The 26,369-nt window shown below is 34.3% G+C and overlaps 1 protein-coding gene across 1 annotated transcript in view; it reads left to right on the forward strand.

Moving 5' to 3' along the window:
• Positions 1–26,369, forward strand: part of SPAG16 (sperm associated antigen 16) — a 969,696-nt gene that overhangs the window by 618,205 nt on the left and 325,122 nt on the right. The window lies entirely within an intron of this gene.

Below are 26,369 nucleotides of genomic sequence, written 5' to 3' on the forward strand. Positions count from 1 at the left end.
CCTAAATTCTGCAGCCATTTAGCAGGATTTTTCCCCATTGAATCATAGTCCCATAAAATTAGGCATGTAAAATCTCTTCATTACATTTATTTTTTTACTAGAGTTTATGTATTTTTAAAGTTCTAGGAAAAACTCCCCAAATCCTCTTCTTGTGCCATACTATGTTTGAATTCCTATGGAATTTCCAATTACATATCGGTGATTTCTATTTTTCATGGATAATTTGCATACGGTACTTTAAAAATATCAATCCTACAAAATAATCCTACTGCATGAGTAGAGTTACTTTATCCATTAGCCCATCCTGCATTACTAAATGGATTACTTTTCTTAATTAACTTGGCACTTATCAATATATAAAAAAGCAAACAATAATGATTTTTTAAGATATTTCTGATTTTCAAGACTTTATTCCACTTACTCAATTCTAACCTGCCAAAAATGAAACAAATGCCTATGGAAAAGTAATTACTTTTCTTCTTCTTTAACTTCTTCTTAATTAACTTTTAATCTATGCTGTTATACAGGGAGCATCTCTTAATACTAAATGTGTCTAAAATGTAGAAGACAGAGATTTAAATGATTTAGATAAACATCTGCCTAACATAGAGGCATAAAAATTACAAAATTAGGATATGGGTGGCTGAGTGCCAATAGTAGCTGCCAGCAAAAGAAAGATACTGTCTTCATTTTTTTGTAATCTTTTGCTTACTAATGAAGCAACTTAATAAATGCCTTCTAACCATGGGTCCTTGTTTTGGAGCATGTTTCTTGGTCTATCCTACATAAAATTCTAAAAACTTTTGAATGAGGGGCGCCAGGGTGGCTCAGTGGGTTAAGTGTCTGCCTTTGGCTCAGGTCATGATCTCCAGGTCCTGGGATCAAGCCCCACATCAGGCTTCCTGCTCAACAGGGAGCCTGATTCTCTCTCTCTCCTTCTTCCCCTCCCCACTGCTGGTTTTCCTCCTCTCTCAAATAAATAAATAAAATCTTTTAAAAAATTAAAAATAAAAACTTTGAGAAATTGCAGAAAAAATATCTATGTAATAATTTATGAAAGACATGTTTTGTTAGAGAAAAATCAATAAATTGGAAAAGTTCAGTATGAAATGAAGCACTATTGTTTTGTTTAGTTGGAGTGGATTCTGTCAACAGTAATTTAAAATAATCAGTTCAATGATATGATTCCTGGTTGGTGTTTAGATAATGACTATACTTATGTCTAGTAATTTTCATCTATTAAATGGAGCAGAGTGGCAAGTAAAGACAGGAAGCTTTGACTCTTAACACCTCCTCTACAGTATTTGTGTAATTTGTCTTTCAGTAACTGAAAGAACATGACGTTAAAATCCTCACATACAAAATGGAAAAAATCCTACATTCTGTACGCATGCCCAGTTAACCAAAATATCTTGAATTTTTTTGCAAAAAATACAGTAGAAATGTGTGTGCACTTGCATGCCTTAGCTTCTCAATTACTCTAGAGACTTAGGAAGAGTAAGGAACCAGAGAATAGAGCTTAGATTCATGTTTCTTATTTTTACCTCCCAAACCAGAGAGAATAAACTGAAATAATTTTTGAAAATAATAAGAGAATTTAATAAAATGATGGGTTAATAAATGTCCAAATATCAAACAGAAAACAAACCAGAAAACAGAAGAAAAGGGACTATTTATAATAGCAATAAAACCATAAAACTTTCAGAATAAAATTAGTAAGCAATGTGTAATACTTGTTATAATAAAACTATAAAATGTTATCATGATAAAAAGACTTATGTAAATGCAAAGGTTTTCTTTTTCTTGGATTGGAATATTTAGCATTGTAAAGAGGTCCAATCTCCCAAAATGTTTTTTTGTTTTGTTTTGTCTCTCTCTTTTTTTTTAATGAAATTAGAACAACTGTTCAAAATTCCAACAGGATTTCTTTTTGAGGGGCAGGGATAGGCAGAGAGTTAGAATGATAGAATACAAAATAAATCTCAATATCTGATACTGATATTGAGAAAGGCAGAAAATTCTTTCCCAAAATAAAATATACTGTTAAACCATGACAATTAAAGTGTTGCATAGGTAAAGGAATACATGGGAGAGGTATTGGTTTTCAAGACACTGGATATCAGGCACTAAAGAACTGTGATACATGGGATGCCTTGGTGGCTCAGTTGGTTAAGCAGCTGCCTTCAGCTCAGGTCATGATCCCAGGGTTCTGGGATGGAGTCCAATGTAGGGCTCCTTGCTCATTGGGGAGCCTGCTTCTCCTTCTGCCTGCCCCTCCCCCTGCTGTGCTCCCTCCCCCTCTCTCTCTGACAAATGAATAAATTAAATCTTAAAAAAAACAAAACAAAACAAAAACTGTGATACCTGAGTGACAGGAAACAAATGATGGAAGCCCCATGAGGAGTGCCTCAGTTTACTTCCTCCAGAGATTTTTTAGCCAATGGCACATGGCAGACTCCCTGACTTGAGAAGAAGTTGAAAGTCCAGGGATAACAAGGTGGCTAGAGTTTTCAGGACAGAGTACTGGAGATATGAGTGCTACACAGAGAACTTTAAGAATCTCAAAGGTTTCCCCATGAGCATTTAGCAGAGTACTGATCAGTGCTTGAATCTGGGGAAAGAACCATAAGACAAGGTTAGAGAAGCAGTTTCTAAAGCTCGTATGGTATTGGGAATTGTGCCTATTCCAACCAGACTGGAAAAACTCACAATGTGTGGGGGCATTGGGTTGAGCACTCAGGAGGCTCTTTGTATATTATTCAGTATATTAGGCAGAGTTCTCCAATGAAACAGAACCAATAGAATATTTACAGAAAGATTGGGGTCAAGGGGGCAGCAGATGAATTAGCAAATGCAAAATCTTCAGAGAAGCTGGCAGGCTGGAGACCAGAGAAGAGTTGTTGTAGCTTGAGTCCAAAGGTGGTCTGGAGGCAAAATTTCCTCCTTCTCAGGAAACTTCAGTCTTTTTCTCTTTAGCCCTTCAACTGAGTGGATAAGTCCTACCCACATTATAGAGGGTAATCTTCTTTAATCAAAGTGTACTGATTTAAATGTTGAACACATCTAAAAATACTTTCACAGAAACATCTACACTGATCTTTGACCACAAATTGGGTACCATGGCCCAGCCAAGTGGACACATAAAGTTAACCACCACACTCAGTATTTTACAGTACTCATGAATTGCCTCAGCAGTAGGGAATGAGCAGCCCTAGAGTGAGGACTTCTCTGGACCCATCTAACAAATTAGGAAAGCAAGACCCAAAAGGGTGAAGCTATTTACAAGTAACTTCACTGCATCCCAGAGAAAAATGCATAAACATATTAATGGGAATAGGAGAAATCCAACACTCAGAAATGTAAAGTTCTCATTTGTTTTTTATTCAATTAAGGATTACCAGGCATTAAAAGCAGGAAAACACTACCTAAAACTGGGGGGGGGGGGGGAGGGGAGAGGGACACAAGCAATTGAAATCAATCAGAATTGTCACAGATATTAGAATTACATCCTAAGAACATTTGATCTAATTAAAACAGTTATAACTGCATTCCATATATTCAATAAGATACAGACATATAGACCATAAAAAAAGACACATAAAAATTCTATAGATGAAAATTATAGTGCCCAAAATAAAATGTACACTGGATGAGATTAATGGCAAAATAGACATTATAGAAGAAAAGAGACATAGCAATAGGAACTCTCCAAATAAAATGCACAGTAAAAAGAATTGTAAAAATTATGAAGAGTCTCACTGAGCTCTGGAACAATTTTGAGTGCCTTGCTATATGTGTAACTGGAATTCTTTTTTTTTCTTCTTGTGACTTGAGAGCTAATTTTTTCAAGTTTTTATTTAAATTTAAATTTTATTTATTTTTATTTAATTTAAATACAGTACAATATTAGTTTCAAGTGTACAATATAGTGATTCAACACTTCCATGCAACACCCGGGGCTCATCACAACACGTGTGCTCCTTAATACCCATCACATATTACACCCATCCCCGCCCCACCTCCCCTCTGGTAACCAACAGTTTGTTCTCTCTCATTAAGCGTCTGTTTCTTGGTTTGTCTGTCTCTTCTTTATTTTTTCCTTTGCTTGTTTGTTTTGTTTCTTAAATTCCACATATGAGTGAAATCATATGGTATTTGTCTTTGACTGACTTATTTCGTTTAGCATAATACTCTATAGCTCCATCCGTGTCATTGCACATGGCAAGATTTCACTCTTTTTATGGCTGATTAATGTTCCGTGTGTGTGTGTGTGCGTGTGTGTGTGTACATATATACCACATCTTCTTTATCCATTCATTAATCAATGGACACATAGGCTGTTTCCACAATTTGGCTATTGTAGATGATGCATAGTGCTGCTATAAACATCAGGCTGCGTGTACCCCTTTAAATCTGTATTTTTGTATCCTTTGGGTAAATACCTAGTAGTGCAATTGCTAGATTGCAGGGTACTTCTATGTTTAATTTTTTGAGGAATCTTCATACTGTTTTCTAGAGTGGCTGCACCAGTTTGCATTCCCACCAACAGTGCAAGAGGGTTCATGTTTCTCTGCATCCTTGCCAGCACCTGTTGTGTCTTGTATTGTTGATGTTAGCCATTCTGACAGGTGTGAGATTACAGGTGTGACTGGAGTTCTTGAAAGAGGCTGGGATAGAAAAAAAAAATACTTAAGGAAAAAAATTTCAAGGTTTTCTGAAAATGACAAACACACAGAAGGAAAAAGTTTAATGAACTCCAAGCTTAATAAACAAACAATTACACATACATTATAGTCAAATTGCTCAAAACCAGTTGTAAATGAAAATATTAACAGCAACAGGGAAAGAAAAAAATATATATGCTATGTTCAGAGGAATAAAAATATTTATTACAGCATATTTTTAGTCAAAAACTATGTGGATGACAGTGGGGCAGTATCTTAAAGTACTGAAGCAAAACTCTGCCACTGTTGAATTTGTATCCAGTGAAAATATCTTTCAAAAACAAAGTTGTTTTTAGACATACAAAAGCTGATGAAATATATTACCAGAGAGCTTCACTTGAAAAAAAAATGTTGTGTGTGGTGTGGCTAAAATTAACAAGTCAGGAAACGACAGATGTTGGCGGGGATGCGGAGAAAGGGGAACCCTCCTACACTGTTGGTGGGAATGCAAGCTGGTGCAACCACTCTGGAAAACAGTATGGAGGTTCCTCAGAAAGTTGAAAATAGAGCTACCATATGATCCAGCAATTGCACTACTGGGTATTTACCCCAAAGATACAAAAGTAGGGATCCGAAGGGGTACGTGCACCCTGATGTTTATAGCAGCAATGTCCACAATAGCCAAACTGTGGAAAGAGCCAAGATGTCCATCGACAGATGAATGGATAAAGAAGAGGTGGTATATATATACAATGGAATATTATGCAGCCATCAAAAGGAATGAGATCTTGCCATTTGCAACGACGTGGATGGAACTGGAGGGTATTATGTTGAGTGAAATAAGTCAAACAGAGAAAGACATGTATCATATGATCTCACTGATATGAGGAATTCTTAATTGCAGGAAACAAACTGAGGGTTGCTGGAGTGGGGGGTGGGGTGGGAGGGATGGGGTGGCTGGGTGATAGACACTGGGGAGGGTATGTGCTCTGGTAAGCGCTGTGAATTGTGCAAGACTGTTGAATCTCAGATCTGTACCTCTGAAACAAATAATGCAATATATGTTAAGAAAAAAAAAAGAAGAAGAAGAAGGTAGCGGGAGGGGAAGAATGAAGCGGGGGAAATCGGAGGGGTAGATGAACCATGAGAGACGATGGACTCTGAAAAACAAACTGAGGGTTCTAGAGGGGAGGGGGGTGGGAGGATGGGTTAGCCTGGTGGTGGGTATTGAGGAGGGCACATTCTGCATGGAGCACTGGGTGTTATGCACAAACAATGAATCATGGAACACTTCATCTAAAACTAATGATGTAATGTATGGGGATTAACATAAGAATAAAAAAATAAATTAAAAAAAATGTTAACAAAAGTTCTTCTGACAGAAGGAAAATAATACTAGACTCAAATATGGTTTTATGCAAAAGAATGAAAAATAATGGGGAGGGTAACTGCATGGGTAAATACTTATTTTTAACCTCAAAAAAATCTTTAAAAGATAATTGACTATTTAAACAAAAACAATGACTATATTGTGAGCTTTATGACATGAGTGAAAGTTCCATGTATGATAATAGTAGCAAAGAGGTGAGGAGAGAAATGCAAGTATACTTTTATGAAGTTCTTAAAGTATGTGGGAACTGTATAATATCACTAGATGATTAATGTGGAAAATGTACACTATACACCACAAAGCAAACACTAGAATTAAACAGTTATACAAAAACAATGAATTGTGGATCACTACATCAGAAACTAATGATGTATGGTGACTAACATAACATGATAAAATAAAATTAAATTTAAAAAAATAAAATGTGGAAACAAACAAGAAACATTTACTGCTAATAGAACAATAAAGCAGATAAAATGAAAGCAAAAAATCTACTTAATCTAATTAAAGAAGAAAAAGGACGAAAACCTGAACCAATATAGATTCGATAAGTAGAAAACAAATAGCAAGATGACAGACATAAAGTAACCATATCAATACTCATATTTCATGTAGAGTTTAAGCACTCCTATTAAAAAACAGGAATTGTCAGATTGTATAGAAATCAAAATCCAACTCTATCCTGTCTTTATAAATCCCAATTTAAATATAAAGGCACAAATCTGTTAAAAGTAAAAGAATGAAAAAAGAAATACAATTTGAAGGTAACTCAAAGAAAGCTGGAGTTACTATACTAATATTGAAGTAGATTTCACAGAATATTATTAAAGAAAAAAAGTTATTGCATAATGATAAAGAGGTCAATTAATCAAGAGGACATAACAACTCCAAATATGTGCACCTGATTAAAAAAAAACTTCAAAATCTTAAAGCAAAAACTGATAGAACTGCAAGTAAAAATAGACAAATCCATAAATATAGTCAGATTTCAAGATCCCTATTTCAATAGTTGATAAAACAGAGAGAAAATCAGCAAGAATATAGTAGACTTAGCAGTTTTATCCACCAAAACGACTGAATTGACATTTATAGAACATTCTACCTAAAAAACAGCAGAATACACATTCTTTTCAAAGGCAAATCAATTATTTACAAAGAGAGACCATATTCTGGTCCTTTAAACAAGTCTCAAAAACTTTAAATGGATTCAGTTCATACAAAGTATATTCTCTGACCACACTGTAATTGAATTAGAAATCAGCGATAGAAAAACCTCTTTGGAAAACAGTTTGGCAGTTTCTAAGATAAACATTTACCTACCATATTATCCACCTATTTCCATTCTGAGGTTTTATTCAGGTGAAAGGAATATTTATATTTATTTTTTTAAGATATTTTATCTCATTGAGAGAGAGAGTGAGTGTGAGAGAGAGAGAAGGAGCAGGGGGAGGGGCAGAGGGAGAGGGAGAAGCAGACTCTCTACTGAGCTGGGAGCTGGACAAGGGGCCAATTCCAGGACTCTGGGATTGTGACTTGAGCTGCAGGCAAATGCTTAACCTCACCAGCTGAGCCATCCAGGCACCCCAGGAATATTTATATTTATACAAACACTTATACTTACATATACATAACAGCCTTTTTGTAATAGCCAAAAACTACAAAGAATACAAATGTTCATCAACAGTTGAACAGATAAATTGTGGTGTATCCATATAATACAATACTATTCAGCAATAAATTCTTTAATTTAAAAAATGAATTTTCAATACATGACAATTAATACATGACAATACACGATGAATCTCTAGATAATTTTTTTGAATAAAAGAAGCAAGACACAAAGAGTACCTTCTATTCTTATAAAACACTAAGAAAGGCAAATTTACCAGACAGAAAACGGATCACTGGTTTCCTGAGGGAAGTGGGGGTGAGGAGGAACAAGAGATAGCGTTTACCAAGGGGTATGTAGAAACTTTGCAGGTTATGGATATATTCATTATCTTGAGTGTAATGATAGTTTCATAGCAGTATTCACTGTCAAAATTTTGCAAATTTTTCTCTTTAATCATGTCTAGTTTATGTCAATTATATCTAATGAACCTATTAGATAAGAGGCAACAGACACAAACAGGAATACTTAGAATAATAATAAATGTGAAAATATGACCAACATCAGCAACAAAATAATATAATAAAAAAACCAATGAGAAACTTTTTTTTGCTTGTCATATGAGCAAGGATTTAAAAGTTTGATAATAGTGCCTATTCCAAATGGGTTAGGAAACTGGCTTTCATATTCATCATTGTTTGCAGTATAAATTGATACACTATTTGGCAATACTATTAAAATTTATTTAGGCACATTTTATACCCAACAGTTCCATTTGCCAAGGGCCTTTACCTTAACATTGTTGGTAGAAGTAAAAAACTGGAAACATTCCAGTTGTTCTTTAGTGGGAGAATGCACAATTAAGGATGGTGTATCTATGTAGTTCTCTTCTCTCACATTTTAAAATTCCTAAACTCCATCTACTGTAACTTCTGCAGCTCACTGTTCAGCATTGGCAAAATCTGTTATAACTTTATTTTTTTAAATTTTATTTATTTGAGAATTTGAGAGAGAGAGAGAGAGAGCACATGAAGTGGGGGGGGGGGCAGAGGGAGAGAGAGAAGCAGGCTCCCCCACCGAACAGGGAGCCTGACAGACACAGGGCTCGATCCCAGGACTCTGGGATCATGACCCGATCCGAAGGCAGATGCTTAACCAACTGAGCCACCCAGGTGCCCCTCCATATCTTTATTTTTTGAAGGTCCCTTTTAGCTTCTTACTTTTCACAAGCACAGATATGCCCTTAAGACACCAACTTCCCTGTAGACTTTTCAGTTGGTGGCTGATTTTACTTCCAGTCTTTTCTCCACTGAGGCTGGAGGTATGTAGGTTTCCTTATTCTTTGTTGCCCTATCTATAGACTGTACCACCCACCATTGCCTCACCCTGAAACTTCCTTAGTTCCTGAATGAACTAGCTTTTGGCCTAGAGTCACTTTCTGTAATTCTGTGTGTATAGAACTTGTGATTTACATATAGATAGATGATAGATAGATGATAGATGATAGATAGATAGATGATAGATAGATAGATGATAGATAGATAGATAGATAGATAGATAGATAGATAGATAGATAGATGATAGATAATCTATCCAACACAATGACCTCTCAGTTTCTGGACCTCTTCCCACCAGTGATTTATCGTACACCCTACCTCAGTCACTCACCTCATGAATATAGTCTAGTATATTGGAATTACCACCAACAACACTCTCTCCACAGAATCAGTTTCATGTATCCCACTTTGATTCTGCAGACTATCTTAACACTCCTTTCAATGATCCAGGACCTAAAATTCACTGAACTGTCACTTTTACTGTAACTTGCCTGATAACCCCTCTGTTCTCCTATTCAGCTTACTTAAATTAGATCCAAATTTCTACAAACTCTGCCTATTCCTATGCAATTGAATATGGCTGGAAAAACACATAACCATGCTGAATGATCTTACTTTAAACCTCAGTAGATCCTTAATGAAGCCTAGTAACTATTCACTCTCCCACCTCTCCTGAAAAAAAATCTCCAACATTCTCTTTTACCTCACTTTCATCTGATGTCTCTACTTTTATTTCACCAAGAAAATCAAAGCAGCCAAATGAAAACTTTAACAGTCTTCACCCATAACATCCATCCACTTGCAAAAATGTTCACCCGTGGGGGGAGGGATGCCTGGGTGGCTCAGTCAGTTAAGCGTCTGCCTTTGGCTCAGGTCATGATGCCAGGGTTCTGGAATCAAGCCCCACATGGCTTGCTCAGCTGGGAGTCTGCTTCTCCCTCTCCCTCTGCCACTGCTCCCCCTGCTAGTGCTCTCTCTCTCACTATCTCTCTCACTCTCTCTGTGTCAAATAAATAAAAAAAATCTTTTTAAAAATGTATACCCATATACTTAGCCTTTTATTCTGTCTTATTTGTTGTCTTCTCTTAACCATAGAGTCCTGCAAAGGTCAGCCTTGGACCTCTTCTTTTTTACACTTACCCTTTGGTGATTTCATCAAGTCTATGTCTTTCAATACCAAGACCTATATATATGTTGTTGATGACTCTAAATTTACACACACCCACACATACACAATATAGAATTCAGAGGAAAGATTGACATATATACCTTTTCTCTGATTTCTACACTGATGTATCCAAGTGCTTTCTCAACACTTTCATTTTAATAGTTAGTAGGCATATTAAACTTAAGATCCAAAACTAAGCTCCTGATCTTCACTACCACTTCCTCAAATCTGCATTTCCCACCATATTGCCCATATCAACTGATGGCAATACCATCCTTCCAGATGCTCAGACCAAGAAACTTGAAGTTGGTTTTTTTTTTACTTCTCTCTTTCTCTGATTCCACATCCACAAAATATTGTTTGTACCACCTCTCCTATTGTAATAGCCTTCTAACTGTTGTTCTTGTTTCAGTCCCTATTCCCTTAAAGTTTATTCTGGACATGGCCACCAGAGTGATTACTGCAAAACATGTCTAATCCCTTACCCCTATGGCCAACCTCACCAAAGGCTCTTCATTTTATAAAATGGAAGCCAATATCTGTCCAATGAGCTGCATGATCTGCCCTTTCCCTCTCTCTCAGTACACCTCTAGCTCAACACTGTCCAGTAGCGATGTAATGTGAGTCACATGTACAATTTTAAAGTTGTTAGTAGCACATTAAAAAAGTCAAAAACAGGAGAAATTGATTTGATAGCATATTGTATTTAACCCAGTATATCACGTATATTATCATTTCAACACATAATCAATATAAATATTTTTAATGAGATATTTTTTGATAGTTTCCAGTACATATCACATTGTTTTAGCTCAGTAGCCACATGTGATTAGTGGGTACCATATTGGACAGCACAGTTCTAGCTGGTTCCTTTCTAGCCACACTGGTTTCTTTTATATTTCTACAACATGCCAGTTATACATTTGCTTCATAGCCTCTGTATCAGTTTTTTTCTTTTTCTGAAACCACCTCCCGTAAATATATACATGGCTTGTTCTCTCTAGTCCTTTTTCACATGTCACCATCTCAATGAGGCCATGCCAGACCACTCTTTTTAAGACACCTACTATCTCACTTACTCCTGCATTTCCTATTTCTCTTACCTGCTCTAGTTTTAAAATGTAATTTGTCACCTTTTAATAATATATAAATTACTTATTTATCATGTCTATTATCTCTCTGTCCCCACTAGAATCTCTCCCATGAGTGGACGAATTTGGATTGCTTTGTTCATTTATGTATCCCCAGCTTCTCAAATAATGCCTATTATGTAGTAGTTGCTCAATAAGTACTTGTTAAGTGAATGAAAAGAATAAATGCAGTGGAATACTATGTAGTCATTTAATAATGTAGAGTCATGTGTATTGACTTGAAGAGAAGTATTCAAGATATACCAGTAAAAGAAAAAAACAATATGTTGAAAAATTGTATAAACATGTATCCTTTGATGTTTCAAAATAGAAGTCTGTAGATACAAGTGTAGCTCTATATAAGATAGCTTATCATACAACATTAGTGTAGGTTTAAAGACTGGCAATAGCTATAAAATATTATGAGCACTTAGTACCTTGCTCTGAAAATTAACTGATTTAGGGTGCTAAAAATTTCTTAGAGGTCATCATTGCATAACCCCATAGGTATTTCTCTAGAAATACTCTGAGACCTCAGCAATTTATATATTATTCTGCCATCTTCTTGATTGTATATATAGGACCATTTTAATTCCTGAAAGTGATTTGATAAACTGATAAAACATTCCTCAGTTCACAGTCTTTGTAATTAAATTGTAAGCTGACCTACTAACTGAATTACAGAAACCAGATATAAACAAATGAAAAAATTTCAGCTGTCCATTTGATATAGTGATTTGAATTAGTTTTAATGGGCCCCCTGGCAATTTTCTAGCCTGTAACTGCTATTAAACAGAATTCTGTAAATTCATTGAAGATGTTTAAATACTCTGAGCAGTAATACAACTGATTTGTGTTTTACACAAGTAATAACTATGGCTTGAATTAAAAAGAAAATATGCCCTAAAGAAAAGAAGGACTATTTAATGCACTTTTTATTTTATTACTTTAGAAGGTGCACATTTTTAACTCAATTTTTCTTTTGAAAAATGAAAATTTAATAGTATTCTCATAGTACCTAGAATTGTCACTATGCTAAGAGCTTTAAATGTTTATCCTGAGTGATTCTTATAATAAACCTATAAGTTTGTGTTACCAATATTATCCTGATGTTTACAGATGAGAAAGTTGGAATTTAAAGAGTTAAGGTAACTTGTCCGTGTCCATGCAGCTAGTAAGATTAGAATCAGCACTTAAATATCATATTTGTTTCACTCAAAATCATGTTCTTAAGCACTGTGTCACTAACATATTTACCACAGTTAAACCAGTTACTTTTGATTATCCTTAAAAATAGTCCTAATATTACAAAAGGATTTTGACCTGAAATCTATTGTAAGTCAGTTATATAAAATGACATGTGTCATTATATCGCGTATGTCTTATATCGCGGCACTTAGATCAACAACTGGAACATAATTGGTACACAATAAATAATTTTAAGTTAATGAAATCAGGGAAGTTTTTGTCTATTGTAACATTTAAATCTTTACAGTGAAAGAAAAAAATAAATTCTTATAAAGAGGAAAGAGCAGAAGCAAGAGACATGGAGCATCGTTAGCATTTGAGAATGGAACAGACAATAAAGCTAATTAAAATTCACTTGACTGGAGTCACGTAGAAACAACAGATAAAGAGAAAGCTGGTAGGTGCCAGGATATTCCACAATATGCCTATTTGAGGTGTCAGTGCATAGAGATGTATTTTTGAGTGATTTAAGTAGATAATAATACAGCTCTACTGATTTTTTAAAGAATGGGAGATCATGTGGTATTTTCTTTGATAATATTATACATCTTGAAATCGTTAAGGGCCTTCTTAAAATATGAAACACTCTTTGAAGGCCAGGTATAATGAGTCACTCATTCTTCTCCATTAAATCAGGAGAATTTGTCTTAGCCTTTGAAGTATCACTCTGGCCTAGTCAAGAAAACCGATAATGCTTCATTTTCTGTTTGACCCACTCCTCCCTCCAAACTTTGTCAACCACTTTCAAAATATCTTGTCATGTTGGTTTCCATGTATATAATGATTCTCAAGTTCACCTCATCTTTTCATTCTTTCTACCCTTTACTGGTGCAGATCACCATTTGTTGCTAGAACTAATGAAATAAACTTCAAAATTATTTATTCTTGTTTTGGAAATCCACTTTACTTATCTTCCCTTCCTATGGTCTCCAGATTTATCTTCCTAGAACGTGGATCTGTTCTTAAATCTTAGATCTTGTTCTTAAATCCATGTCATCTACAAAACTAAGGTCTAAAACTTCCTTGTGAAATTAAAAGATCCCAGAATCTTGCCCCAGCCACCTTTCCTGGCTCACCTTCACACAACCCTCTAATACACCTGAATTACAATTGTAAAGAACACATTAAAACAGCCCCAAATAGCCAAGCACCATCTCACACTAACTCCTGTTTCTAAAATATCATGACCCTCCCTTTGTCATTCCTCCTCAAGCATCATGGCTTAGGAAAAAATGCCACCTCTTTCATGATGCTTTTCCTTGTCTCCCCCATTTCACTCCCAACTTATAATTAAGTATTGCATTAAACTTTATTCATGCCTCTATTTACTGCCTATCTATTCTCCATCTCTATTTTCATGTCAGTTCTCATCATGTATTTCCTTACTGAGCTTGAATTCTTTGTGAACACATACAATGGGTTAAGTTTTTTTCCTTCAGTGCCTAGAAGAGGGCAGTATTTACAGAAAAAAAAAAATCCACCACAATAAATATATACTGTCTACTGAAATATCAAATAAACACAAAAACTGCCATAAAATATTGTTTTAAATATGCAGAATAAGGATAGCACAAGAGAGAAGGCGTAAGCTCTATATTATAGAAGTGGAACATGATAAAACCTGTATTGATAACTGGGTGAATTTAGATGGATGTCTTATTGAAAATGAGAAATAGAAAAGCAGAAAGGAAAATAAATCAAAATTATTCTTTGATGTCAACTTTTCAGGGAAAAATTATTTTCAGGTACTAAGTTTGTCTGCACTGGGAAGGAGTGATTTTGTAATTTTCAGAACTGTCATCCTTTGTTACACTGTTGTCCTTCACCTACTCTGCTCTCTGGGGGTTTTCCGTAGATTACACAGCAGGAGCTCTGGACACAATGGCACGGAAGTCTTGTGGCACAGGAAGACTCTGTAATCAATTCCCACTATCCAGGTGGTGCTGTTTGGCTCTATTCACATTAACTTTTCAGCATTTTATGTGAAGAAAGCCTCCAGATAGTGCAGAGGGAGGGAGAGCAATAAGACCAGTGATTACAAATCAATCACTTTTATTGCTTCCAGAGCAGGTAAGAGAACACAGATGACAGACAAAGCAATGGTTTTGTTCAACAACTGAGTCGCTTCTTGGGTGGGGGGAGGGAAATGGAGTATTTTCAATATTCCACTCTTCTAGAAAATATGTATATTGTTTTAAACATCGGGTGGTACACAATAAAAATGTTAGTTCTGATAGTGGACTTATTGTGAACATCAAATGTTATAAGGCAGATTTGATTAGAATTGGGGGAGGCTCAGTTCTATAGCAGGATTACAGCCAAAATATCTGTGACACTCTCCACATGAAAAACGGAAGGTGCACATTCCCTAGATTAGGGGTGATTCAGGGAAGGTACTGCTAGTGAGTATATTTATAAAATACACTCAGAACTTGGGCAAAGATAAGAAAAAAGTATATGTGTGTATTTCTTTCTGGAAAAAAAATAAAGTTATGATCGTGCTATCATAATGATATAGAAGTAAAATATCTGTCTGGATTTGAATACATCAGAGTCTCTTCAAGACGGACCTTGCCAGTACTTTGTTGAAATACTTTTTGTGCTGTCAAATATTGTAAATAAGTGCCATTTTGATGTTTCTGTTTGTTTGTCCTGCGTCCCTACTTTTTCTCTCATTCCATTTCTCTCCCTATTCTTTCCCATCATTACCACCAAATGTAACACCCATATTAGCTACAATGGGACAGAGAGATAGCATAAAACGTTCTTCAATGATTTTGGAAAGATAGTATTTACTTGGACAAGAGGATGTAAAACTATAATGTGTACCTTTGTAAATAGAATTCGAATTAGAGTGTACATCTCCATTTTTTTTTTTTTCCTCTTTTGGAAAGGTATGAGAGAACATCCGACCTGTATGGAAGCCATGCAGTATAACAGAATATGTCCTCTGGTACAAGAATGGAGTTTAGAATTTATTCCCACAACCATCACGGGCTTTTATAACAATAAAGCTGGTCACTTAATTTCTAAACTCTTCCAATCTTATCATTGGAAATGGAAATAGTGACACAGATTCTGAACAAGAGATCATGAAAATATTGGGATGACAAATAAGATTGGGCTATATTTTAGTGGTTCGATATGCCATTTTTGTTATTATTTTTCTGAAATGATCCACTCCCAAAAGGAAATTACAGAAAATAAGTACTATTGGCATCAGTGTGCCATTAGATATTTTCACATAAACCATTATGCTGAACTCAGAAATAGCACATTTTAACTGGACATGCAGCCTTTATTTGTTCTAATAAAACCATAATTTACCCAAGCTCTATCAGTAACCATGGTTTCCACGTAGTACTCATGGAAGTGGTCATAGTTTTAATTTTCCGGTGGTACAAGGTCTGACTCAGAGCTTTTTCCTGGGAATACAAAAGGGATAAATAAAAACGTAAAAGAAAAATTACTAAACTGTCCCTTGATAACTAAATGGTTGATCATAAATTGGAGTGTCTATGCAAATGAAGTAAATAATTAAAAACTCCAAGAACAGCAATGACTAGGTGGTTGATGACTGGCAATTATAAAAGCTGAATTTTTAATATGCATACATCTAAGGAGCCAGTAAAAATTAGCTCCCAGACTAATGGACTTGCCTTTCTTCCGAGGCAGAATTTTAATGAGAGCATTATTTATAACAGAGAGCCCAAGAACCAGAGTATTCTTGCTTAGTCTCATTTTTTTATTCCCTGACACCTTATCCATTAAACTATGAACTTCTTTACAGAAGAATAATACTTTATGTGCTAGGAAGTAAAGGTCAAAATGACCTCGGAAATTAGTCACACCATATATACTCTAAAGATGCGCCACTAAGGAGAAAAGGAATTACAAAGCCTGTGTTTCTAAATACTCAAGTAGTATGCACTTTTCTTATACATCTTACCTGATTAAATTACATTTCATATAGTTTCACCTTAATGCTACATAAATTGTTACCCTTTCACAGCTTTCTATGTGATACAATTGTTTCTTACAAAGAGTAAAAAACCTTGAGGATATTTAAATCATTTTGTATATACTTTTTTAATGCTTAAGAATGGTTTTAATCTTTCTGATACCTGTATATTTCTTATTTGTTGATTTCTTTAACACTATTGAAAGAGTTGCATTTTTCCCTTGGCAGGCCATTTTACTTTATTTATTTTTTTGTATTCTTTTTTTTTAATTTTATTTTATTATGTTATGTTAATCACCATACATTACATCATTAGTTTTTGATGTAGTGTTCCATGATTTATTGTTTGTGTATAACACCCAGTGCTCCATTCAATACGTGCCCTCTTTAATACCCATCACCAGGCTAACCCATCCCCCACCCTCCTCCCCTCTAGGACCTACAGTTTGTTTCTCAGAGTCCATAGCCTCTCATGGTTCGTCTCCCCCTCCGATTCCCCCCCTTCATTTTTCCCTACCTACTATCTTCTTTTTCTTCTTCTTCTTCTTCTTTTTTTTTTAACATATAATGTATTATTTGTTTCAGAGGTACAGGTCTGTGATTCAACAGTCCTATACGATTCACAGCCATTTTCTTATTGGCAGCCTGCATAATAAACATCACAGAGTTCTTCAGTGCTCTCATTAAGGTTAGATTACTACTTTCCAGTCTTAATATTTCAACCAGAGATATCTCTGGTCTTGCTTCCATAACCCCTTCCCCCATAGCTGTGACTAAGCAAGGACTTTTTGGCAGACAGCATCTCAGGAAATTTTATTGGCTCCATGACTTCCCCCATAAACTATGAGTCAGGCAAAAGCCTGATCCAAGGATGAGTCAGAAGAGTGGTTTACTCAGAATTGCTCTACACAGAAATTCACCAGTCCCCTTCCAGTTCCATCCCTTCAGCCTTACCCAGTACCAACCTAAAATCATAGGACCAAGGGACAGGAGTAAAAGCATTATCAGGAGAAACAAGATATATGAGCTCTAATTTGTCCTGGCATGTCCCTTTCTATCTTCTTCTTCTTTTTTTTTAAGCCCTCAGTATTTTGTAGGCTTCTGCATTTACTCAAAGATACTGAAGAATTTGGTTTTCCTAAGAAATCTCAGGTTTTATTAAAATTCTCAGGATGTAGGCTCTCCAACGGTCAACATGAGACAGACAACAGGCAAATGCACAAGACAGGATAACCTAGATACTCTGTATCAACCAGAGCAAAGACAGAATGTTCTCCCTGGGAATCTCTATTTAATAAGCTGGTGATTGTAAAAATGCTTAATGACATTGGATTTTGAGTGCAGTTAATGTTCCTATTGGGATTTTTTTTTTTCTTTCTGATTTTGAACTCCCATCTTTGCTATGGATGACTTTGCTCATTGAAGTCAGGATCTAGGCTGAAAAATGCAGCTATTGCCTTAGCTCACCATAACATTTTATTTCTGCCTTATTTTTAAGGCAGAAGCACCATCATTTAGTTAGAAATTTATCTCCTATACTCAAAAATTATAAATAATTTTGAAATCTTTTAGGTTTTAAAAATTAACATTTTTTCCCTTTGGTTTGAAAGTTAATTCATCCTAAATATGTGTAAACTTTTTTTTTTGAGAAATAACTTTTTCTTTCTTAATCCCCTCTATTTCACCCATTCCCCCCCCACCACACCCACCTCCTCTCTGGCAACTATCAGTTTGTCTTCAGTATTTAAAAATCTGTTTCTTGGGGTGCCTGGGTGGCTCAGTCGTTAAGCGTCTGCCTTCGGCTCTGGTCATGATCCGAGGGTCCTGGGATCGACCCCCGCATTGGGCTCCCTGCTCCGCGGGAAGCCTGATTCTCCCTCTTCCATTCCCCCTACTTGTGTTCCCTCTCTCGCTGTCTCTCTCTCTGTCAAATAAATAAATAAAATCTTTTAAAACAAATAAAAATAAAAAATAAAAATCTGTTTATCTCCTTTTTTATTTGTTCATTTGTTTTGTTTCTTGAATTCCACATGTAAGTGAAATCATATGATATTTCTCTGACTTATTTCATATAGCATAATCATAAATCCATCCATGTTGTCACAAATAGAAAGAGCTCATTCTTTTTTATGGCTAGTTAATATTCCACTGTGTATGTATACCTCTTCTTTATCCCTTCATCTATAGATGGACACTTGGGAAGCTTCCATATCTTGCTATTATAAATAATGCTGCAATAAAAATAGGGGTGCATATCAAATTAGTGTTTTCATTTTGGGTGGAGGGTAAATACTGGATCATATGGTAATTCTGTTTTTAACTTGTTGAGGAACCTCATACTGTTTTCCAGGGTGGCTGCACCAATTTGCATTCCTATCAACAATGCATAAATATTCCTTTTACTCCATATCCTTGCCAACAGTTGTTATTTCTTGACTTTTTGAATTTAGCCATTCTGATAGATACGAAGTAACATCTCATTGTGGTTTTAATTTGCATTTCCCTGATGATGAGTGATATCAAGCATCTTTCATGTGTCTATTGGCCATCTATACATGTCTTCTGTGGAAAAATATCTATTCAGGTCCTCTGCCTATGTTAATCAGGTTATGTGTTTTTCAGTGTTGAATTGTATAAGTTCTTTATATATTTTGATTATTAACCCCTTATTGGTGATATATCATTTGCTTGTCTTCTCCCATTCAGTAAATTGCCTTTTTGTTTTGTTGATGGTTTCCTTCATTGTGCAAAAGCTTTTTATTTTGGTGTAGTCCCAATAGTTTAATTTTACTTTTGTTTCCCTTGCCTGTGGAGATACATCTAGAAGAATGTTTCTATGGCCAAAGTCAAAGAAATTACTACCTATGATTTCTTCTAGAAGTTTTATGGTTTCGGGTCTTACATTTAGGTCTTTAATCCATTTTGAGTTCATTTTACTATATGGTATAAGAAAATGATCCACGTTCATTCTTTTACATGTAGCCATCCAGTTTCCTATCACCATTCATTGAAAAGACTGTCTTTACCCCATTGTATAGTCTTGCCTCCTTTTTTATAAATTAATTGACCACATAATTGTGGGTTTATTTCTGGCTTCCTATTCTGTTCTATTGATCAGTGTGTCTATTTTATGCTGGTACCATACTGTTCTGGTTACCACAGCATTGTAGTATATCTTGAAGTCTGGGGTTGTGATACCTCCATCTTTGTTCTTCTTTCTCAAGATTGCTTTGGTTATTCAGGGTCTTTTGTGGTTTCATACACATTTTAGGATTATTTGTTCTATTTCTGTGAAAAATGATGTTGGTATTTTGATAGGGATTGCATTAAATCTGTAGATTGATTTGGGTAGTATGGGCGTTATAACCACATTGTTTCATCCAGTCCATATGGACTACCTTTCCATTTGTTTGTGGCTTCTTCAATTTTTTTCATCAGTATTTTATAGTTTTCTGACTCTAAGTTTTTCACCTTCTTCGTTAATTTATTCATAGGTACTTTATTATTTTTAGTGCAATTGTAAATGAAGTTGTTTCCTTAATTTCTCATTCTGCTACTTCATTATTAGTGTATAGAAATGCAACAGATTTCTGTATATTAATTTTTATATCTTGCAACTTTACTGAATTCATTTATCAGGTCTAGTAGTCTTTTAGGATTTTGTCTATGTAGTTTCACATCATCTGTGAACAGTGAAGGTTTTACTACTTCCTTACCAATTTGGATGGTTTTTATTACTTTTTCTCATCTGTTTGCTATGGCCAGGATTTCCAGTAGTATGTTGAAATAAAAGTAGTGAGAGTGGACATCCTTGTCTTGTTTCTGACCTTAGGGGGAAAGCTCTGTTTTTCACCATTGAGGATGAGGTTAGCTGTGAGTTTTTCATATATTGCCTTTATGATGTTGAGGTATATTTCGTCTAGACCTATTTTGTTGAGAGTTTTTATAATGAATGGATGTTGCACTTTGTCAAATGCTCTTTCTTCGTCTATTGAGATGATCATATGATTTTTTATCCTTTATCACATTGATTGATTTACAAATATTGAACCACCCCTGCATCCCTGGAATAAATCCCACCTGATTGTGATGAATTTTTTTTTTTAATGTACTGTTGGATTCAGTTTGCTAATATTTTGTTGAGGATTTTTGCATCTGTGTTCATCAGAAATATTGGCTTGTAGTTTTCTTTTTTTGTAGTGTCTTTGGTTTTGGGATCAGGGTAATTCTGACTTCATAGAATGAATTTGGAAGCTTTCTTTCTCCTTCTGTTTTTTGTTTGTTTGTTTTTGTTTTGTTTTTTTTGAATAGTTTAAGAAGAATAGGTATTAACTCTTCTTTAAATGTTCGGTAGAATTCACCTGTGATACCATCTGGTCCTGGATTTTTGTTTGTTGGGGTTTTTTTGATTACTGATTTAATTTTGTTGCTAGTAATTGGTCTGTTCAAATTTTCTATTTCTTCCTTTCAGTTTTGAAAGGTTATATATTTCTAGAAATGTATCCATTTCTTCTAAGTTGTCCAACTTGATGGCATATAATTTTTATATTTTCTTATAATCCTTTGTATTTCTCTGGTCTCAGTTCTTATTTCTCCTCCATCATTTCTGATTTTATTTGGGCCCTCTCTCTTCTTTTCTTAGTGAATCTGAGAACAGGTTTATCAATTTTATTGATTTTTTTCAAAGAATCAGCTCCTGTTTTCATTGTTGTGTTGTATTTTTTTTGTTTGTATATTTGTTTTATTCTCTAATTTATTTCTGCTTTTTATTGTTTCCTTCATTTACTGGTTCTGAATCTTTTTTTAGAATTGGTTCAAACTTAAGCAGACATCAACTTAATATAGACTGCTATATGCATGTTATATGTGTACCTTAAGGTAACCACAAATCAAAAACCTATAATAGATACATAAAAAATTAAGAGAAAGGAATCCAAACACATCACTAAAGAAGGGCATCAAACCACAGGGGAACAGACCAAGAGAAGAAGGGAACAGAAAAGAACACAAAAACAGCCATAAAACAAGTAACAAAATGGCAGTAAATATATACCTATCAGTAATCACTTTGAATGTAAATGGACTAAATGCCCCACTCAAAAGACATAGGGTGACCGAATGAATAAGAAAGCAAGACCCATCTATATGCAGCTTACCAGAGACTCACTTCAGACCTAAAGATACATGCAGATTGAAAGTGAAGGGATGGTAAAAGATTTACCATGCAAATGGAACTAAAAAAAAAAAAAAAAAGCTGAGGTAGCAATACTTATATCAGACAAAGTTGACTTTAAAACAGAGACTACAAGAGACAAAGAAGAACACTACATAATGATAAAGGGAACAATCCAACAAGAAGATATACCAATTGTAAAGATCTAAACACCCAACATGGGAGCACCTAAATAAATAAAGCAACTATTAGCAGACCTAAAGGGAAAAAATGACAGGAATACAATAATGATAGTGGGGTTTTAATACCCCACTTACATCAATGGATAGATCATTGAAACAAAAAAATCCATAAGGAAATAGTGGCTTTGAATGACACATTGGATCAGATGAACCTAATGGATAAAATCAGAACATTCCATCCAAAAACTGTGGAATACACTTTTTTTTTTTTCCTAGTACACATGGAATGCTCTCCAGAATAGATCATGTTAGGCCACAAAACAAGTCTCAATAAATTCAAAAAGATTGAGATGATATCATGCATCTTTCTCAGCCACAACAGTATGAAACTAGAAATCAATCACAAGGAAAAGTCTGGAAAGAACACACATACATGGAGGCTAAATAACATTCTACTAAATGATGCATGGGTCAAACAAGAAATCAAAGAGGATGGAGACATATGAAGATAAAAACAGTGGTACAAAATCTTTGGGAAGGTTATAGCAATACAGGCCTACCTCAAGAAATAAGAAAAATCTCGAATAAGCAATCTAAGCTTAGACCTAAAGAAGCTTAAAAAAAAAAAAAGGAAGAAGAAGAAACAACCTTTTAACCACAAAAGTCACAAAATCAGTTTTTAGAAAAGCATTATATAGGAAAAGTTGCTTTTTATCTTTGCTGTACTTTTCTAAAGATCAATACATGACTTAACATTTCCAATTTTCCAGTTGTCACCCATCCTTAAAATGGCAAGCACAAAATTTGTACCTTTTATTTGAGAGAAGCAAATGTCCCTTAAGATAATCTAACAGATAAATTATAGCAAAGTAAAGAAAAGCAATATTTTAGTCTTATACAAAAAGAAAATAGAAATATCTAATAAAGGATATGAGGAAAGTTGTCACTATTTCTAGTCTGTCTTTCTAATGCTCAAAATACGTTCCATTGTCTCAAAGTCTCAAATTCTATTAAAGAAAACTGTTGGAAGATGTGTTCTTGTTAAAGATACCACATCACACCACACCTACACCCACAACAATTCCACTCCCCTCGCATACAAATCTGCCTCAAAATACGATATGTCAGGAATTTTTCCTTCAGTTACCATCTAAGACTGGCACTAAAGGGAGATATCACAGTAGGGAATCTGTTTAGTGAAATCTGCTGTTGAATTAAATTGCTACAAATTTAATAATATAGGCGTTTGATGATAGAAATGTAGGTGTTCAAAATGGAAATTTAGGTGATGGAGATGGAAATTTAGGTGACTGAAATAAAGGTATTTGAAGATAGATATCTAAGGTATTTAAAAGTTGAATCCAAGGTAATGCTGTAAAAACTGTCATTCTTGGAAAAAAATAGAATAAAATGTATTTTAATTAGGAAGCCTAGGATTTTCCTTAAAATTTTAAAAAATTCAAATGTAATGCATTTCAACAATGCATTATGTTGCATTGTTGAATGCAAATGCAAAATGTAATGCATTTTTCCACTTGGGGGAACCCAATTTTTAGTGATAACCAAATTTGGATTTAGTTCCTATACCGTTTTAATATTTGCATTTCTAATATAGTCATGTATGTATAACCACTCAGCATATGTGTGACTACGAACAGAAACATATTAGGGCATTCTTAGCTTTTTTTCATTAAGGTAAAAATTTTAATGATAAATCCTAGCCCTTTATCCTTTTTAGAAAAGTTGCTGAAGAAAGTAGCCAATAGCAAAAACAAATAGTAGTCCTATATACTTGCAACAAGCTATTAGAAAATTAAATTTAAAGTGAGATATTACTTAAAGTAGAATTTTAAAAATCCCTAAATGCCTAGCAATTCATTTAACAAAGCATGTGGAATTACTGTACACTAAAGACTACAAAATATTACTGGGGGAAATTTTAAAAGACCTAAATATCTACAGGGATATTTCACATATATACACTGGAAGAATTCAGTATCATGTCATTTCTTCCCAAATTGGTTTATAGACTCAGTGAAATAGCCATAAAAAAATCACTTTCTTTTATAGAAAGACAAGCTGATTCTTAAATTCATATGAAATTCAAAAGGTCAAAGGGTGCAAACTTTCAATTGTACGTTGAAGTTCTGGGGATCTAACATACAGCATGGTGACTATAGTTAGTTATGCTGTATTGAAACTTGAAGTTTGCCAAGAGAGTAGATCTTAATATTATTACCCTCACCCCCCAAAAAAGGTAACTAGTGAGGTGATAGATATGTTCAGTGGCTTGATTGTGATAATCATTTCATAATGTACATGTATATCAAATCATCACACTGTACACCTTAAATACATACAATTTTTGTTTGTTGATTATATCTCTGGAAAAATAGTGACATGGAAAAACAGGGAGAAATGGAATTTTTACAAATGGTGCAGGATCAATTTTATATCTATTTTGAAAATAAGATTATAAAATACAATAAATTATTATATAATATACATGAATTACTTATACAATAAAATTTATACAAAACTCTAAACATACAAAATGCACATAAATTAATTCCAGATAAACCTTAGGCTAAAAAATAAAATTTCTAGAGGGTTAAAAAAAAAGCATATTCTAATCATTTTTGACCTTTAGGTAGGTGAGGATTTATTAAACAGGCCACAAAATGTATTGCTACTAAAAGAAAAGATTGATAAATAGGAGATTACAAAAATAAAAAATATATATATATATTCATTAAAAACACCATTATGAAGAAAAAACAACCAGAATGGGAGAATGTGTTGGAGGGGAGGGACAAAACTAGGATACAGGGGGGGAAAAAGTACTTCTAAAAGTGGTAAGAAAAAGGCAATTTCCAATTTAAAAAAAAAAAAAAGTGGACATAAGAGATTTGAACAGGACATTTACAAAAGGAGATATTCAAAGAGCTAATAAATATATAAAAAGGTACTCAACAGCGTTAGTCATCAGGGAAATGCAATTTAAAACACAATGAGAGCAGCGCCTGGTGGCTCAGTTGGCTAAGCGCCGACTCTTGATTTCAGTTCAGGGTGGTGGGATGGAGCCCCTTGTGGGGCTCCACACTCAGAGCAGAGTCTGTCCCTCTCCCTCTGTTCCTCCGCCTGCTTGTGCTCCCTGTCTTTCTCTCTCAAATAAATAATTAAATCTTAAAATAAATAAACACAATGAGATAGTACCATGCAACCACTACAATGAATAAAACTACAAAGATGGGAAATACTGTTGACAAGGGTGTTGAGTACCTGGAAAAAGAATGTTCATAATAACATTATTTATAATAGTTGCTACCTAGAATAACTTCAAATGTCTATCAACAGTGGAATCAATAAATAAGCTAGTTTCATACATTGGAATACCACAAAAAATGAAAATATAATTAATGAAATACTGGTACAAACAACACAGATGAATTTTGCAAACAAAAATTTAAACATGCAAGAATATATAATTAATAATTTTATTTATATAAACTATAAAACTAGAAAAAAACCTAATCTGTGTGGATCAAAATCAAAATAGTGATTACATTAGGGGGAGACAGTGATTGGGAGGGGCATGAGGAAGACTTCTGGGTGCTAGTAATGATCTGTAAGTTCACCTAGGTGTTTTCACCTGGCATAAACTCATCCATTTAAACACTTGTGATTTCAACACTTTGATATATGCATGTTAGATACTTCAGTAAAAAATGTTTTCTTACAAAATAATATAGTAATATGCAGAGAGAAACTGCACAGCCTCAGGGGAAAAAGAAAACATCCATCCTTAAAACAGAGGCAAACTTCAAATGCAGCCCCACTCATTAAGTCCAAGGATGATAACTAAGTGAAAATGATTTATTTTTATCTCGATATACATCATCATAGCTCTTTATGTCTTTATGTGTTGTGCTTAAGGAAAAATGCATTCTGATGTCTGTAGTAAGAAAGAACAGATTGTAAATTCAAGAACCGCTTGAGTTTAGACTTTTCAAAAGTATGTAATTGTTGATTTTCTTAAGTAAAGATTTCTTCCTTGATTGCAACTGATTAGTAAAAGGAAATATCTTTCAGTCATATTCCTTTATATGGAATCAAAAACTTATTAAGATAAGTTAAGTATATGTCTATATTTGCATTTTTGTGTATTTAAATGTGTATTTTATATAGCAGAACATATATTTAAATACAGAGTTACACAAAAATATATATATTCAATCTTAAATGAATGGAAAATAATGGTAGGTATAATCCAAGAATCATTTTCACTTCTATTTGAATTTAGAATGCCTTGCATGATTTAAGGCATATTTATCTTCTTGATTAAAGTTTGTTTAGCCCAATATTAAAATTAGTCTGCACTACTTGAAGGCACAACATCTGATCTTGAAGAATTATATCTACAATATATTGGTTAACAGAAAGAAGCTATCTGGGGGTAAAGTATTTTATACCAATTTTCATCCCAAAAGATCAGCAACATACTGAT

This window comes from Neomonachus schauinslandi, chromosome 3, assembly GCF_002201575.2.
Source record: "Neomonachus schauinslandi chromosome 3, ASM220157v2, whole genome shotgun sequence".
Classification (NCBI taxonomy): domain Eukaryota; kingdom Metazoa; phylum Chordata; class Mammalia; order Carnivora; family Phocidae; genus Neomonachus; species Neomonachus schauinslandi.